This window comes from Neophocaena asiaeorientalis, unplaced genomic scaffold (genome assembly GCF_003031525.2).
Source record: "Neophocaena asiaeorientalis asiaeorientalis breed wild unplaced genomic scaffold, Neophocaena_asiaeorientalis_V1.1 scaffold400, whole genome shotgun sequence".
In the NCBI taxonomy this organism is placed as follows: Eukaryota; Metazoa; Chordata; class Mammalia; order Artiodactyla; family Phocoenidae; genus Neophocaena; species Neophocaena asiaeorientalis.
Window position 1 is genome coordinate 1,566,996 of NW_020175089.1, and position 17,063 is coordinate 1,584,058.

Below are 17,063 nucleotides of genomic sequence, written 5' to 3' on the forward strand. Positions count from 1 at the left end.
TAGTTTGGTGTGTTTAAGAAACAAAGAGGCCTGTGGGGTCAGAGTGAAGTAAGCAAGGAAAGGGAGGGAAGGGCTGTAGTCAGAGCATGCGGAGACTGGGGCAGGTGCCGGGCACCACTGGGGGTTCAATCATGGGAATTCCATGAGCCTACATTCATGTAAAAGGTATACAGGCATTATATGTACACATATGTATGCCTGTATATCTAGGTATTCATTAGATATACATTTCATAAATATAGGTACATATTTACATAATTATTTGTATACATTAATTATGTACTTATTTATAAACACCAGTCTAATGGGTGATGAAAATAATGAAATCTGTTTTCATTCCCAGTCATTGTGCAGAAATGAGCAGTGTAGATGAGTGAGTGTATATTTTGTGACCCCTGGTTGAAGTCTCTGTGAATAACTCTGTAAATGTCTAGTCACATTTAACCAGGATACTGCTGGTGAGAGTTACTGAGAAAGCTCTATCGGTGGGGAGACAGTTGGAAGAAGAAAAAGGAAAACAGATGGTTGACAGGTAAATGTAAGTTGATACTCATTTCATTTCTTGATGGAAACTCCTTAAAGGAAAGAAGTATTATAAAATGAAAGGGACTGAAAATAAATTTTTAAAAAAATCGAACTTGATGGTTAACTTTTTTTCTTTTCCTATTATTTTTCTTTCTTTTAGTAATATTGGCTGTCACAAAACCAGGGATCTTGAGTTTCGAGTGACTCACTCCAGGACCCATCTCTAATTTTTCAGGTCTTGCTTTTTCCAGCTTCAAAGTTAGTGGGAAAGGCAAAGGTATGATTTGACTTAAATTCAGTATGCATTGGCATTACTTACAGTGACTTCGAGAGCCTTTTAACAAAGGAGAAAAGATTATTGCATTGACAGTGAAATTAGAGAATTGTGCAGGTGCATTATGTTGAGTGGGCAGGGAAACGTTTGTGGTAACCCTGTTTTATGCAAATGATACAATAGCAGGAGAAAATCAGTGAAGCAGCATTGTTCTCAGTTGTTTTAAAGGCAAGGGGTCATGGAGACAATGCTGATACGGGCTTGTTTTTAATGAATTTAAAATTCATTTCTATTGAAATCTTGCATAGCATGTGCAATGACTCACTCTGAGTTATTGCTGAGAGGGAGCTGGATGTGGAAAAAGCAGAAATATCCATGTTCTTTCTCCAGGGGCCCTGCCATCGTCCTTGCCATCACTCTCCATCCTGTAGAAAGCTCACGATTGCCCAATCAACATCATCGTTGAGGACTGAGCCTTAAAAGTCGGCCAGAGAGGGTGTTCCATCCCCAAACCCAGCTCCTGGCCCAATTTTTATAAGTTATACACTTGGATAATCCCTTTATCATCCAGTTGCTATGAGGCCAGCTGTTCCCCACTGAAACTTAATCATCTTTCAATGCTCTCCATAAACATACTGATTGGGAAGCAGGAGCAATTGCATCACACCAGAAGGAATTCAGGGGGAAAAAGATTGATTAGAAAGAGACCATTGCTCCCCCCCAAACTTGCCTGATTCCCATCAGATTGATGATTTCTAACTTTTGCTATAAGAAACTCAAAATGGCCTGGAAATATGAAGACAGTTAAGAAATGAAAGACTCTCTGACAAGATTAATTTTTACCTTTTTCTGCTGTTTTTAAAAAGTTGTGTGTTGAAATCAACCCAAATTTCCCTCATTGTATAAAATTGTGGTGTATTCTTACAATGGAAGAATACTCCACAAGAAAAGGAAATGAGCTACTGATAAATGCAGCAACATGGATGACTCTCAAATGCATATGGTAAGTGATTCCATATACATGACCTCTTCTGAAAGATTCTAAACTATAGGGGGAAAATGAGATCAGTGCTTGCCAAAAGCTGGGAATGGATGAAAAGAATTGACTATAAGGCACAGTAGACTATCATTTGAAGTAATAGAATTGTTCTATAACTTAATTTTGGTGGTGGTTACCTGACTATGACTATATGCTTTATTTTGTCAAAACTCATAGAATGACATACCAAGAAAGGGTGAATTTTACTGTATGTAAATTATACATCAATAAATCTTATTTTAAAAGTGTTCTTGGGGGCTTCCCTGGTGGTGCAGTGGTTAAGAATCTGCCTGCCAATGCAGGGGACACAGGTTCGAGACCTGGCCCGGGAAGATCCCATATGCCATGAAACAACTACGCCTGTGCGCCACAACTACTGAGCTTGCGCTCTAGAGCTCGCGAGCCACAACTACTGAAGCCTGCACACCTAGAGCCCATGCTCTGCAACAAGAGAAGCCACTGCAATAAGAAGCCCACACACCGCAATGAAGAGTAGCCCCTGCTCACTGCAACTGGAGAAAGCCTGCATGCAGCAACGAAGATGCAACGCAGCCAAAATAAATAAATACAATAAAATAAATTAACTTTAAAAAAGTGTTCTTGGTTGAAAACTACATTTCCTTTTCATTTTTATTAGAAGAACTGCATGCCATGCTTGTTTTCTTCCTGTAATATGTCCTGGTGCATGCTATGAGGTGCTATGGCTGAATGGTCCTTATGCGTTTGCAGGTGTTACATGTTGCTTTGATTTGGTGATGTAAGAGGAAGCGAAGGTCATAGATAGTCTTTTTCTGTGGCAATAAAAGGCAGTTTTGTTGAAGACCTGCCTGCTTGTTACCAATACAACATAAAGATTCAATGTAATTAAGAATTTTGAAATATGTTTCTTATTCTTTAGAGCTCTTTTAACTTAACTAACAGAAATCTGCTTCAAGGGAGATCAGCTCAGTGCTTTGCGATGACCTAATGGGGTGGGATAGGGAGGGTGGGAGGGACGCTCAAGAGTGAGGGGATATGGGGATACATGTATGCATATGGCTGATTCACTTTGTTGTACAACAGAAACTAATACAGCATTGTGAAGCAATTATACTCCAATAAAGATATATTTTTTTAAAAAAAGAATGTATATCCTTTACAGTACTCATTATATACAACACTATTCATAGTTCACTTCAAATGTTAATCTTAAGCAATGGGAATATTCCTTGAGCAAAACAAAAAAATCACTGCAGTGGAAAGAAAAACAGAAAAAAAAGAAATCTGCTTCAAGCTGGAGTTATAAAAGAAAAATTGAAAGCTAGTACGGTAACTTGTGAAAGAAATAATATGTCATGATGTTAGAAATGTATTTAACTGGGTTGGATTCTTCAAAGAGATCAATGATACTTTGGTGGTTTTAGAACATGGTGTAAATTCTTTGACACTATTTCCATTAAAAGGTAGAAGGTCTGTTTCCCTTCCTCTGTGACTGCTTTGATCAGTACAATAGAGCAGCAGTGACATTGTGCGACTTTGAGCAAGATCACTGAAAGCCTTTCAGTTTCTACACTATGGGGTTAGAACACTTGGTGGTGGAGCCCTGAGCCTAACTCCCCAGAGGCTGCCATGTTGTGAGGGAGCCTAAGCTACATGGCAGGGCCATGTGTAGGTGTTTCAGTTGACAACCACAGCTGAGTCCAGCCTTTGAATCATCCCAGCTCAGGCAGAGGATATGTGAGTGAAGAAGGCTTCAGATGATCCCAGCCTCCAGCCATTTAAGTGCTGAGGCATGAAGCATCATGGAGCAGACAAGCTATCCTCACTGCACTCTGTCCATTATTCTGACCCACAGTATCTGTGACCATAATCAAAGGATGGTTGTTTAATGGCATTAAATCACTAAGTTGTAGGGTAGTAGGGTAGTTTGTTGTGCAACAGTAGATAACTGTGAAGAGGCATGAGACAAAAATCCAAACACAACAAGACACCTTAAAAGTCAGAGACTATTTTAGATTTAAGGCGACTAAAGGAACCTGACAACTAAATGTAATACATGATTTTCATTACATCTTCAGTGGCAAAAACAACCTAAGGAAAATATTAGGGACAAAGACGGACTTTTCAAAATAAAAACTTGTTGGAAAAAAAGAAGCAGATTTAAAATAAAAGTTAAAAGAGAGAGAAAGAGAGAGCAAACTTAGGCTCTGGAGTCATTCAGCCTGGGTTCAGATTGTTGATCTTCTCGTTGCAAGCTCTGAGACCATAGATATATAAACTCTCCTTCCACTTATAGGATTGCTAAGAGTATTTAGTCATCTTACTGGTATATGGATTGAAAGAGACTGTATATCTTGTGTAAGATGGTTGGAAAGGTTGCCAGCATAGAATAAATTCTAAAAGTATCATTACTAATAGGGACTATTTTCAACACAAGGGAAACGGTTATGAACCCAGGCAATTGCTCCCTGTCTCCCTCTCAGCTCCTCTTTGTGTGTCTACTTTAATCTTCCCCCTGTCTTTGCAGAATGGTTTGCCCTCCTTCTGAATGCTTGTGTTACTTTTCTGCCCTGTGTCTCTTGAGCTTCTGTGTCCTCTGTTCAAGCAACCAGACCAGACTCTTCAGTGTCCTTCAAGCTCACTCCCAAATATCAGGAAGAGATAGTCCGATTATAGATCTTGGGTCATTCAGACCCATTCAGATTTAGAAACATGTTAAACAGGATCCTGTAGTAGAAACATGGTTGTGAGGCCCAAGATCTCTTAGAAAACAGCTCTAAGAAAGGAAAAATGGGCTCGGCAGATTCTTCTTAATTAGAAGATAATTTTAACATAAATTGGCCATGGAAATAAAATTATTTTCATTTTAGGTCCATGGATACCATTTTAACTGTGAAAATTAGAGTTGCACCTGGTGTTTATAATCTTAAGAGAATGTAGGTGATGGCCAACTGAGATTGGGAAACCAAGGTTTAGAGGAACGTCTTGACCTTCTAATTCTTCCATTTTAAAAACCATTCCATTGCAATAAAATGATTGTGAAAAAGTGTTTTTTATCTTCTCTGAAACCAGTAGCCTGGAAAAGAGCAAAAGAGAGTGTATTGGTGACGTCATTTTATGTCTTGTGAAACAAATGTTGTATTTGTTGTACTTAAGTTATTGCAAAACAATAATTTTATAATCTCTTAAAATATTTTAAATGCACAGTATTATATAGAACATATTCTTGTAAACACTCCAGTAAAGCATATGCTACAGGCAGAACTTTGATGGTCACAAATCAGATGTGTACCAAAGAAAAAAATCTCTGTTATACAACTGTACATACTTTCCTTATCTCTGATAATCCATTTTCACTCATTATTGTAAAACTTAGTATAATCACTTCTGGTGGAATTGCTGCATTGAAGACTGTGAGGGTTTAAATTTCTAATTATATAGCTAAATTACCCTCCACCATTGTAATACATAGTCCTTGTCCAATTGCCAATTCACCACTGCTGTGAATGAGAATATTTATTCCCCCACATCTTTGTCAAGCTAGATGCTTTGAACATCTCTGTTTTTGATAATCCAAGTGCCAGTTGATTTAAATTCTATCCTTGTGATTATCAATGAGTTTGGGAATCTTTTCTCCCTTTAATTGTTCTTTTGTATTTGTCTTCTGTGTCAATAAATTGCCCATATTGATTTGTAGAAGCTCTTTATATGTTCTAGATATTAATCACTTTTCTGTTATGTATTGTGCAGGGATGTTTTCAGAGTACATTTGAACCTAAAGCAAACAGACAAACAACCTCATTCACAATGGGCTGAGAAGATGGGCAGAGATTTGTAAGGGATTTCTTAGGAGGGCCTCTTCCCATGTGAGTTCCATCCCTGCCCATCGCTGGCCCCATGTACATGTCTCTCTCCTCCTCACACCTAGTGTTGTCCATGGGGTTGCAGTTGGGGAAAATCTGACTGCTGTTTGTCTCCTGATCAAGATGTCTAGAAGGTGACAAATGGAACAGAGAAAAAGAGTGTAAAGGGCTGCATTGGGGGAGTAATTTCCTCCCACTCACAGGGGGTCCAGGAATGTGGAAGTCTTTTCCAACTGTGCCAAAACCACCTGGGGGATCCCTGAGGAGGGCTCCACAAGTTACTGGAGGCATGGGCCAGAGAGGCATGAATGCTATGGTTGGGGTTGGGGGAGATCATCCTGGTTTCCAAAGACCACACCAAATTTCCCATGAGTCTCCTTTGAACACAGCCAGGCCCAGACATAAGCTGTGACAGAAGCCATCCCCAGCCAAGCAGAAACTTTCCTGCTCTATCCTTTTACCTCTCTTTCCTTCTTTCTACCCTTTACCACCAGGCAGGGTCTAAAACCACAGCCAGCTAGAGAGCATGAGGTGAGGAGAGATAAAGAACCAACAGAAGGCAACCACATCCCCTTCCCTAAAATCTGGGGCCCCACGAATGCCACACAGAGCTGGAGAGGAGGAGGAGAAGTGTGGATTAATACCTTGGGCTGAAATGAGAATGTGTTTTTAACTTAACATGAACTTAGTACAGAAAAGTCATGGTGCCCATCAGAGCTTCTCCTACTTAAATCATCTTTAGGATGTCCATTGGGAGACAGAAGTAATGTTACTTTTTGTTACATCCCATACATCATGCCTTGGTTAAAACACACTGCAGATATTTTTTCCCAGTCTGTCCTTTGACTTTCTTTGTGTTATAATATGTTTCTAGACATTCTCAACTCTAAGTCATGTAGTCAACCTATCATTAGAAGGGCCTTCTTACCCTAGGATTATAAATATTTTATACTTAAAAAAAATTTACATCCCATATTTTAGTTTCCTATAAGTGGTTTTTAGATACGTCTGGAATTCATTTTGTGAATATTGTTGTAGTGTCAACCTTCTGTGGAAAAATTGCCCGCAGCTGGGGAAAGCTGCCTTGGCCAGGGTCACGCCCCCTACCCACCGGCAGCCCACATCCAATGACTGTTCCCTGTGGACTACTGCACACCATCCCAATGTACACCCGGCTTCAGAGGCTCCACTTAGGATTGGCAGAAGCCCCTGAGACTAAATTGCAGCCCAACTTCTCCCTCTGTGCACTGCTGCTTCCTTCACATATCCCTCAGGTATTTGCTCCAGAGAGCAAATCCTCAATAAACGTCCTGTCAACAAATCTGTCTCAAAAATGCTTCCTGGGGAAACCGATCTGCAACAAATTTGAAATAATTAACTGAATTTATTTTTCTTCCGAATGCAGAATTCACGACCTTAGTACCTTATACTAAACAATTAATCCTTTTTATTTAAATGTCATCTTTACTGTATACTGATTTTTCCACTGAAAATGGGTCTATATTTGGACTATTCATTCTATCTGATTCGTCTATTTATATTTTCTAAAATTATTGCCACACTGCTTTTATTCTGTAGATCTAGAATAAACTTGTTATCAGGCCAGGCAAGTTACTCATTATTTTGTTTGTTTGTCTATTTAATGAAAATTATATATTGGCTATACTTTTGTTTGTATATTTTTCTTCTCCCAGACGAAATTTAGATATATTTTCTTAAGTTTACATAAAAATTCATATAAATACTCCAATGTGAATTTTATTTATTATTGCACTGAATTTAAGGAATAATGTGTGGAGTGAAATATTTACAATATTGAATTTTCTCATCTAAATTTTATGCATGTTCCTCTGAATGTTACTGTACTTTTCCCTTTTGTGGAGTTTCTTCTTATATACCTTACATTTATATCCTGGTAGATTTATTTCTAGACATTTAAGAACATTTATTACCATTTACGAATAGTATCTGAGATTTGTATGTTAATCTTACGTCTGACAACCTTGACAATTTCTTTTCTTGTTTTTAATGATATTTTGGTTTCTACTCAGACTTTTTGCACAGATGATATCATCTGTTAATAATGCCTGTTTTGTCATTTTTCTTTCTAATCAATGTACATAATTCCTTTCTTGTTTTATTACATTGGCTATGATCACCAACACAGTGACCATGATAGCTATCCTTGCCTTGTTTAAGACTTTGATGGGAATTTCTCTTACATTTCATCAATAAATATGATTTTTGCTGGAAGCTTCTAATAGATACCAAATACCTACTTAAGGCTGAGTCCTAAGAGTAAGTCATCCATAAGTAAGCAGCAAAATAACCATAAAGTGGGCTGAACCTAGAAGTCAGAGAGAGAGTGATGGGTCTGATCACCCTGAACAGGTGGCTTCCACCAGAAAAGAACTCCTGCGGGGAACTGATGGCAACCTTAAATAACTAATTAACTAACAAACTAAATGGATGTAAAAGGATTCAATTATAAACCTAAAGTTCTTTTGGGAACATAAGCAAGTGATTTTCCATTTTATGATTCAGGAGAGATACTGAAAGGGAGTGTAGGTATAGCTGAGATCAGATAAGTGGGTAATAAATATCTCTAAACACAAAAATTAATTACAAAGATTTGGAAATCATGAGGAAACCCAAAGCCATTTGAATACAACTCCAGACATTCTAAAATGCTATTACTAAGAACCCCAAATAGAGATAAAGGAAAAGATGGAGGAGAGTAACAATTAAATAATGGGAGAGATTTGCTCTGAGTGGAGGAAAGATAAATTCTTCATAGTTAAAGGGCTAAATAAGTTCCTCACAGGACTGATAAAATGAGACTTGGCACATCCTGGAAAAATTCCTGAACTTCAAGCATAAATAGAAATTTATACCAGACTTAAGAAAGAAATAAAATATTCCTTTAAGAAAATGAGAAATATTCATATTCGCATGGTAGCTCCAAGGCAAACAAAACTAAAAAGAACATGTTTTACAATATAATGTAAAGAAGGATAATTTAAGGTTGAAAGTACTAACAACATAAAGGAACATTATGTAAAATAAAAGGCACAATTATTAATGGAGACACAAAGATTATAAGCCAATGAATATGACAGCTAAATCTGCAAAACAAAAGTAATCAGAAGTGCAAGGAGACCTTAATTAAAAAACAGAACTATGGTGAGATATTATAAATACCACTTGAAGAATCAGTAAGCTCTTGAACAGGAAATGAGGAACACAATCAAAAATTGATTTTTTGATACAGCAAATAGTTATATGTAGAGAATATGCAATTCTCCTATATCTATGGGACATTTATAAAAATTGATTATATAATTGACCACCCAAAACAAAAATAATCAATTTTCTAAGACACATCTTCTGATCATAATATCCAAACATAATAAAAATATGTCCAAAAACTGAAGAATTAAAATTATTAAACATAATGCCAAATCACCTTTGAGTTAATTAGGAAAACAAAGTTAACATGAAAATCTACCAATAAATGACTATAAAGAGTAACACTTCACACCAGTCGAGACATAGCTAAAGCATAATCACAGGAAAACATACAGTCTGAAATGCTTTTACTTTCCAAAGAGAAAGAGAATAAAGGAAAAAAACGGTACTTCATAATACTTAGTATATGGTAGATAATCTTCTATGTTATTTATCTATATTATATTATTTAATTCTCACAAAATTTTAGGAGGGAGATTATTATCCCTATTATTTAGATGAGGAAACTGAGGCAAAGAACAGTTAAACAGCTTGACAAGTGTAACATAGCAAGTGGTAGCACCAGTCTTCAAAGCCAGAGAAGTCTGGCTCCAGTGTACACTCTGAACCACTATGTTAAAACTCATCTTAAGAAGCTGGAAGAACACAGATATAAATGAAAATGGAAAGAGGGAGTGGATAAAGATATATAGTGAAATTTTAAATATAGAAAATAAAAAATAACAATGGATAAACAAATCCTAGACGTAAAATAGGTAAATATAACTAGTGGATAAAAGGGAAAGTAAAAAAATATTCACTAATAAGGAAGAAAAAGAGGATACATAGGTGAAGAGATGAAACAAATGAAATGATTATATGGAATTCTATGACATAAAATTAGAAAGTTTAGAGAAAATACATACTTTCTTACAAAAATGAATATTATCAAAATTGATATCCAAATTTGTAAAAATCATGAAGAAACAAATTACCTAAGGAGAGAAGGAAAACGATCATTCTTTAAAAAGTATGAAAATGGGGCTTCCCTGGTGGCGCAGTGGTTGAGAGTCCGCCTGCCGATGCAGGGAACACGGGTTCGTGCCCTGGTCCGGGAAGATCCCACGTGGCCACTGAGCCTGTGCGTCCGGAACCTGTGCTCCACACGGGAGAGGCCACAACAGTGAGAGGCCCGCGTACCACCAAATAAATAAATAAATAAATAAATAAAAATGGCACTAAAATCAAATGAATGATTGTTATGTTTTTCAGAATAGATAAGTTTAATGTTAACTCCTTAGTAGAAGAAAAAACTTGGAAAGCTCTCCCTTCTTCATTATATTAAGTCAGAGATTCAAAAATAATACATTGTGAAAACATAAGGTGGGTTTCAGGAATACTTCAACAGTACAATATCAGAAAACTCTTCCCATTTTTTGTACTGTCAACAAATTAAAGAAAAAGCAAAAACACTACATATAGATATTAAAAAGGAATTTGAGAAAATTCAGCAGCAATTGACCATAGAAATCTAAAATAAATAAGGAAAAAATAAACCAATATTCTCAAACTTCAAAAAATAATGGCTGCCATCCTAATTAAGCACTAAATCCATTCTCACTAAAATAAAAAATAAGACACAGATGTCTGCCACTGTCATTAATCACCACTACTTTATAAGACAACCTACTGAAGGGGAGAAGATATTTACAAATGATATGTCCTATGAGGGGTTAATATCCAAAATACATAAACATCTTATACAACTCAATATCAAACAAATGAAAAAAACCCAACTCAATTAAAAAATGAAGACCTGAATGGACATTTTTCCAAAGAAGACACACAGATGGCCAATAGGCATGTGAAAAGATGCTCAACATCACTAATCATTAGGGAAATACAAATTAAGACCACAATGAGATATCACCTCACACCTGTTAGAATGGCTGTCATCAAAAAGACCACAAATAGCAAATGTTGGCAAAGATGTGGAGAAAAGGGGCCCTTTGTACACTGTTAGTGGAATTGTAAACTAGTGTAGCCATTGTGGAAAACTGTATGGAGTTTCCTCAAGAAACTGAAAACAGAACTATCATATGACCCAAGAATTCCACTCCTAGTTATATATCCAAACAAAATGTAAACACAAATTTGAAAAGACATATGCACCCCAATGCATTATTTATGATAGTCAAGTTATGGAAGCAACCTATGTATCCATCAACAGATGAATGGATAAAGAAGATATGAGATACACACACACACACACACACACACACACACACACACATACACAATGGAATATTACTAAGCCATAAAAAATGAAAATTTGCCCTTTGTGACAACATAGATGGACCTGGAGGGTATTATGCCAAGTGAAATAAATCAGACAGAGAAAGACAAACACTGTATGATGTCACTTATATGTGGAATCTAAAACTTAAAACAAACTAATGAATATAACAAAAAAGAAACAGAATCACAGATACAGAGAACAAACTAGCTAGTGGTTACCAGTGGGGAGAAGGAAGTGGGGAGGGATAAGAAAGGGGTGGGGGATTAAGAGGTGCAAACTACTATGTATAAAATAAATAAGGGGGAGGAGCTTCATGATGGTGGAAGAGTAAGACACGGAGATCACCTTCCTCCCCACAAATACATCAGAAATATATCTACATGTAGAACAACTCCTACAGAACACCTACTGAACACTGGCAGAAAACCTCAGACATTCCAAAAGGCAGGAAACTCCCCACGTACCTGCGTAGGGCAAAAGAAAAAACAGAGACAAAGGAATAGGGATGGGACCTGCACCAGTGGGAGGGAGCTGTGAAGGAGGAAAGGTTTCCACACACTACAAGCCCCTTCGCAGGCAGAGACTGCGGGTGGTGGAGGGGGGAAGCTTCAGAGCCGCGGAGGAGAGCACAGCAACAGGGATGCAGAAGGCAAAGCAGAGAGATTCCCGCATGGAGGATCGGTGCAGACCAGCACTCACCAGCCTGAGAGGCTTGTCTGCTCACCCGCTGGGACGGGCGGGGGCTGGGAGCTGAGGCTGCAGCTTCGGAGGTCAGACCCCAGGGAGAGGACTGGGGTTGGCTGCGTGAACACAGCCTGAAGGGGGCTAGTGCGCCACAGCTAGCAGGGAGGGAGTCCGGGAAAAGTCTGGACCTGCCGAAGATGCAAGAGACTTTTTCTTTCCTCTTTGTTTCCTGGTGCGCGAGGAGAGGGGATTAAGATACCTGAAGGGGGCTAGCGCGCCACAGCTAGCAGGGAGGGAGTCCGGGAAAAGTCTGGACCTGCCGAAGATGCAAGAGACTTTTTCTTTCCTCTTTGTTTCCTGGTGCGCGAGGAGAGGGGATTAAGATCGCCGATTAAAGGAGCTCCAGAGACGAGCACGAGCTGCGGCTCTCAGCGCAGACAACAGAGACGGGCATGGGACGCTAAGGCTGCAGCTGCAGCCACCAAGAAACCTGTGTGCAAGCACAGGTCACTATCCACATCTCCCCTCCCGGGACCCTGTGCAGCCCACCAGTGCCAGGGTCCCGTTATCCAGGGACAACTTCGCTGGGAGAAAGCACGGCATGCCTCAGGCTGCTGCAACGTCCCACTGGCCTCTGCTGCCGCAGGATCGCCCCACACTCTGTGCCCCTCCTACCCCCGGCCTGAGTGAGCCAGAGACCCCGAATCAGCTGCTCCATTAACCCTGTCCTGTCTGAGGCAAGAAAACACGCCCTCAGGCAACCTACACGTGGAGGCAGGTTCAAATCCAAAGCTGAATCCCGGGAGCTGTGCGGACAAAGAAGAGAAAAGGAAGTTTCTCCCAGCAGCCTCAGGAGCAGCGGATTAAATCTCCACAGTCAACGTGATGTACCCTGCATCTGTGGAATACCTGAATAGACAACGAATCATCCCAAATTGAGGACGTGGATTTTGGGAGCAATAATATATATATATTTTTCCCTTTTTCTCTTTTTGTGAGTGTGTATGTGTAGGCTCCTGTGTGTGATTTTGTCTGTATAGCTTTGCTTTTACCATTTGTCCTAGGGTTCTGTCTGTCCGTTTTTTTTTTTTTCTTTTCTTAAATTACTTAAAATTTTTTTTTCTTAATAATTATTTTTTATTTTAATAACTTTATTTTATTTTACTTTATTTTATTTTATCTTCTTTCTTTCTTTCTTTTCTCCCTTTTATTCTGAGCCGTGTGGAGGACAGGCTCTTGGTGCTCCAGCCAGGAGTCAGGGCTGTGCCACTGAGGTGGGAGAGCCAAAGTCAGGACACTGGTTCACAAGAGACCTCCCAGCTCCATATAATATCAATCGGCAAAAATCTCCCAGAGATCTCCATCTCAACGCCAAGACCCAGCTCCACTCAACGACCAGCAAGCTACAGTGCAGGACACCCTATGCCAAACAACTAGCAAGACAGGAACACAACCCCATCCATTAGCACAGAGGCTGCCTAAAATAATAATAAGGCCACAGACACCCCAAAACACACCACCATACATGGACATGCCCACCAGAAGGACAAGATCCAGGTTCATCCACCAGAACACAGACATTAGTCCCCTCCACCAGGAAGCCTACACAACCCACTGAACCAAACTTATCCACTGGGGAAAGACACCAAAAACAACGGAAACTACAAACCTGCAGCCTGCAAAAAGGAGACCCCCAAACACAGTGAGATAAGCAAAATGAGAAGACAGAGAAACACACAGAAGATGAAGGAGCAAGGCAAAAACTCACCAGATCTAACAAATGAAGAAGAAATAGGCAGTCTACCTGAAAAAGATTTCAGAAACATGCTAGTAAAGATGATCCAAAATCTTGGAAATAGAATGGAGAAAATACAAGAAACGTTTAACAAGGTTCTAGAAGAAATAAAGAGCAAACAAACAGAGATGAACAACACAATAAATGAAATTTAAAATTCTGTAGAAGGGATCAATAGCAGAATAACTGAGGCAGAAGAACGGATAAGTGACCTGGAAGATAAAATAGTGGAAATAACTACTGCAGAGCAGAATAAAGAAAAAAGAATGAAAATAATTGAGGACAATCTCAGAGACCTCTATAACAACATTACATGCACCAACATTCAAAGTATAGGGTTCCCAGAAGAAGAAGAGAAAAAAAAGGGACTGAGAAAATATTTGAAGAGATTATAGTTGAAAACTTCCCTAATATGGGAAAGGAAATAGTTAATAAAGTCCAGGAAGCACAGAGAGTCTCATACAGGATAAATCCAAGGAGAAACATGTCAAGACACATATTAATCAAACTATCAAAAATTATAAACAAAGAACAAATATTAAAAGCAACAAGGGAAAAACAACAAGTAACACAAAAGGGAATCCCCATGAGGTTAACAGCTGATCTTTCACTCTGCACTCTGCAAGCCAGAAGGGACTGGCAGGACATATTTAAAGTGATGAAAGAGAAAAACCTACAACCAAAATGACTCTACCCAGCAAGGATCTCATTCAGATTTAATGGAGAAATTAAAAGCTTTACAGACCAGCAAAAGCTAAGAGAATTCAGCACCACCAAACCAGCTTTACAACAAATGTTAAGTAACTTCTCTAAGCATGAAACACAAAAAAAGGAAAAGATCTACAACGATAAACCCAAAACAATTAAGAAAATGGTAACAAGAGCATACATATTGATAACTACCTTAAAGGAAAATGGACTAAATGCTCCAACCAAAAGACATAGACTGGCTGAATAGATACAAAAAAAAGACCCATATATATGCTGTCAACAGAGACCCACTTCAGACCTAGGGACACATACAGACTGAAAGTGAGGGGATGGAAAAAGATATTCCATGCAAATGGAAATCAAAACAAAGCTGGAGTAGCAATTCTCATATCAGACAAAATAAACTTTAAAATAAAGACTATTACAAGAGGCAAAGAGGGACACTACATAATGATCAAGGAGTCAATCCAAGAAGAAGATATAACAATTGTAAATGTTTATGCACCCAAAATAGGAGCACCTCAATACATAAGACAAATACTAACAGCCATAAAAGGGGAAATTGACAGTAACACATTCATAGTAGGGGACTTTAACAGCCCACTTTCACCAATGGACAGATCATCCAAAATGAAAATAAATGAGGAAACACAAGCTTTAAATGATACATTAAACAAGATGGACTTAATTGATATTTATAGGACATTCCGTCCAAAAACAACAGAATACACATTCTTCTCAAGTGCTCATGGAACATTCTCCAGGATAGATCATATCTTGGGTCACAAATCAAACCTTGGTAAATTTAAGAAAATTGAAATTCTATCAAGTATCTTTTCTGACCAAAATTCTAGGAGACTAGATATCAATTACAGAGAAAAATCTGTAAAAAATACAAACACATGGAGGCTTAACAATACACTACTTAATAACCAAGAGATCACTGAAGATATCAGAGAAAATGAAAAAATACCTAGAAAAAATTGACAATGAAAACACAATGACCCAAAACCTATGTGATGCAGCAAAAGCAGTTCTAAGAGGGAAGTTTATAGCTATACAAGCCTATCTTAAGAATTAAGAGCATCTCAAATAAACAACCTAACCTTACACCTAAAGAAATTAGAGAAAGAACAAAAAAACCCCAAAGTTAGCAGAAGGAAAGAAATCATAAAGATCAGATCAGAAATAAATGAAAAATAAATGAAGCAAATGATAGCAAAGATCAATAATACTAAAAGTTGGTTCTTTGAGAAGATAAACAAAATTGATAAACCTTTAGCCAGACTTATCAAGAAAAAAAGGAAGAAGACTCAAATCAATAGAATTAGAAATGAAAGTGGAGAAGTAACAACTGACACTGCAGAAATACGAAGGATCATGAGAGATTACTACAAGCAACTCTATGCCAATAAAATGGACAACCTGGAAGAAATGGAAAATTTCTTAGAAATGCACAACCTACCAAGACTGAATCAAGAAGAAATAGAAAATATGAACACACCAATCACAAGCACTGAAATTGAAAGTGTGATTAAAAATCTTCCAACAAACAAAAGCCCAGGACCAGTTGCCTTCACAGGTGAATTCTATCAAACATTTAGAGAAGAGGTAACACCTATCTTCTCAAACTCTTCCAAAATATAGCAGAGGGAGGAACACTCCCAAACTCATTCTACGAGGCCACCAAACTCTGATACCAGAACCAGACAAAGATGTCACAAAGAAAGAAAACTACAGGCCAATATCACTGATGAACATAGATGCAAAAATCCTCAGCAAAGTACTAGCAAACAGAGTCCAGCAGCACAGTAAAAGGATCATACACTATGATCAAGGGGGCTTTATCCCAGGAATGCAAGGATGCTTCAATATATCAAATCAATCAATGTGATTCACCATATTAACAAATTGAAGGATAAAAACTATATGATCATCTCAATAGATGCAGAGAAAGCTTTCAGCAAAATTCAACACCCATTTATGATAAAAACCCACCAGAAAGTAGGCATAGAGGGAACTTTCCTCAATATAATAAAGGCCATATATGAAAAACCCACAGCCAACATTGCCCTCAATGGTGAAAAACTGCAAGCATTTCCACTAAGATCAGGAACAAGACAAGGTTGCCCACTCTCACCACTCTTATTCAACATAGTTTTGGAAGTTTTAGCCACAGCAATCAGAGAAGAAAAGGAAATAAAAGGAATCCAAATCGGAAAAACTATCAAACTACCAAGGGCATTTTTCACAGAACTAGAACAAAATATTTCAAAATTTGTATGGAAGCACAACAGACCCCAAATAGCAAAAGCAATCTTGAGAAAGAAATACAGAGCTGGAGGAATCATGCTCCTGGACTTCAAACTATACTACAAAGCTACAGTAATCAAGACAGTATGGTACTGGCACAAAAACAGAAAGATAGATCAATGGAACAGGATAGAGAGCCCAGAGATAAACCCACGCACATATGGTCAACTTATCTTTGTTAAAGGAGGCAAGAATATACAGTGGAGAAAAGACAGCCTTTTCAATAAGTGGTGCTGGGAAAACTGGACAGCAACATGTAAAAGAATGAAATTAGAATACTCCCTAACACCATACACAAAAATAAACTCAAAATGGATTAAAGACCTAAATGTAAGGCCAGACACCATAAAACT